The sequence below is a fragment of the Helicoverpa armigera genome, chromosome 11, assembly GCF_030705265.1.
Source record: "Helicoverpa armigera isolate CAAS_96S chromosome 11, ASM3070526v1, whole genome shotgun sequence".
NCBI lineage: Eukaryota > Metazoa > Arthropoda > Insecta > Lepidoptera > Noctuidae > Helicoverpa > Helicoverpa armigera.
Genome location: NC_087130.1, coordinates 9,387,486 through 9,389,649, shown reverse-complemented (window position 1 = coordinate 9,389,649; position 2,164 = coordinate 9,387,486). Strand labels below are relative to the sequence as shown.

Sequence of the window (2,164 nt, the reverse complement as noted above, 5' to 3'; positions counted from 1 at the left end):
AGGTGATGCAAAATATCAGCCTACCTAACCTTAGCAAATTACAATTTTTAGTTTACAAAGTAGCTGTAAGGTCATAGTCATTTAATTCCTAATATATTTAGACAGCGTCTTCTCTTACAAAAAAGTGCAACACACAAAATGTCATGTGCATCGATTGCATCGGCGCTCCGAGCAGTTTTCGACCAATAATTACACGTTATTATGAGTTAAACTTTCACACATCTTTGACCTTTGAAATTCATAATTATTATGGTCATAAGAACATGTTAAATATGAGCTCTCCCTTTAAAAGCGATAGTAGATAGTGTGTTTATAATTTTAAGTAATACTTAAGGGTTTTTAATAGGACCTTAATGCCCGTTTTCACCAACAACCTCTTACCGTTTCCCTATCTAAATGCTACTTTTAGTAAGGATCCCTCCCAATTTGACACCTACCTAAATTCATTTTCACCACACTTGTACATGGATCCCTTAAGTAAGTGACAGATTACTAGTTCTACAAACGATAATGCAAAGTCGATATTTTATCGATAAAATGATTTTTCTGTACTTCTTAAGAAATAAACGTCTATCGAGTATATATTACTAAAGCCTGTGAGTTTTTATTCTTGTGATGTTATTTTAATTTAACTTAAACTACATTACGCTATGTTTTATGCAATAAAACAGTAAAGAGGTTTTCTATAGGTGAATTTTTACCTATGTCATTCGCGCGTTTGTCAAATTGACTGATGTGTATGTGTACATAGAGTGAGGTTAATTTTGGGTTTATTATTGTTGAATAGATAAGTTTATTTTGGCAGAGAAGAGAAAACGAGGATAAACCTTTCTTGCAGAAGAAAAAGACAAGCTAGTGAAATTGCTGTCGTCTCATAGAGACACAATATTAAACAAAAAACGGATGGGACCACGAACGAAGCCAAAAACAAAGCTTGGATCCAGTCACAAATAGTTTTAATGCGACATGAACCCTTTACAGGTAAATGTGAATAATATCTGTGTATAATAATATAGTGTTTTAAGATATTGCCGTACAACTGTGTTCCTTGTTTTACTGTCGGCTTCATTGTATTTTTGTTCTCCATGAGTTGATGGATTTAAGTATGGGGTTAAAATTATATATTAATTTAGTTTCAGGTGGTGCGAGAAATTGGAAAGACGTGTAAAAACATGCTGCGCCCAGCCCACCTCAAATTGAATTGGTGCAGGAGGATGATGATAATGTTTGGTACATCATATGAGGACTAATATTAAAATATTTGTTTACTATCTTTGTTTTAATTTACATAATTTATTATGTTCAATGTTAGCCTACTTCTTACCTCCAGAGGGTATCCCCTATCACCTAGGAGATAGGCTCCTCCATATTCACCATTTTCGAATCATTGGTATCTACTGCAGTTTTGGTATTTAAGGCCTATTCAAACCTGAGCGATATTCGCTGCCGCTGTGGGTAGAGGTAGATACCGCGCCGGTTTCGCTCAGGTATTTAGTATCAAGTATAGTTACCGGCATGGATATTGAGCTCTCGGCGGAAGAGTGGGGATCGCTTTGCGCACTGTACACAAGGCAATAAACCAATAAATGGCTTCTGCGCAGGTGAAGGTCAGGGCTCAATATCCGTGCCGATAACTATACCGCGGCTAGAGCGACCTGAGCGATATCCACTGCCGCTGTGGGTAGAAGTACATACCGCGCGGCAGCAGCGGCATGCATCCCGAACATCAACAGTAATATTAACGCATACCCACTGGGTTTTCTCTGTCGCAGGTGGTAGCGAATACCGCTTAGGTCTGAACAGTCATATTACCGCATACCCACAGGGTTTTCTCTGCCGTAGACGGTAGCGAATACCGCTTAGGTCTGAATAGGCCTATAGTTGTCCCGGCCACCGCGAAACTACATCAGTGATTACCAGATTTGCATCTGTTATGGTCTGTATATTTATGGACATGCAGGACTTCCTATTTTTGAATAATTCAGCGACATCACGACCTAGCAAGTGCATTCATAGCAAGTGATAATCTATAATCTTATAAAAAAGTCATGATCATCGTACTTTTTTCTCAGACATCTGCTCTTTCACGTAAGATAGGTACGTGGGCTTCTAATGATTATTATTTTACATATCCACAACCTCCACAGCTTCTAAACTTTCTAAA

At 37.9% G+C, this 2,164-nt stretch overlaps 1 long non-coding RNA gene across 1 annotated transcript; it reads left to right on the top strand.

Annotated features, from left to right (window-relative positions):
- The first annotated feature begins 606 nt into the window (after positions 1–606).
- Positions 607–1,271, top strand: LOC135117580 (uncharacterized). The gene is made up of 2 exons (XR_010276975.1): positions 607–981; positions 1,134–1,271. It is a non-coding gene; the product is annotated as an uncharacterized LOC135117580 (long non-coding RNA).
- The last annotated feature ends 893 nt before the right edge of the window (positions 1,272–2,164 follow it).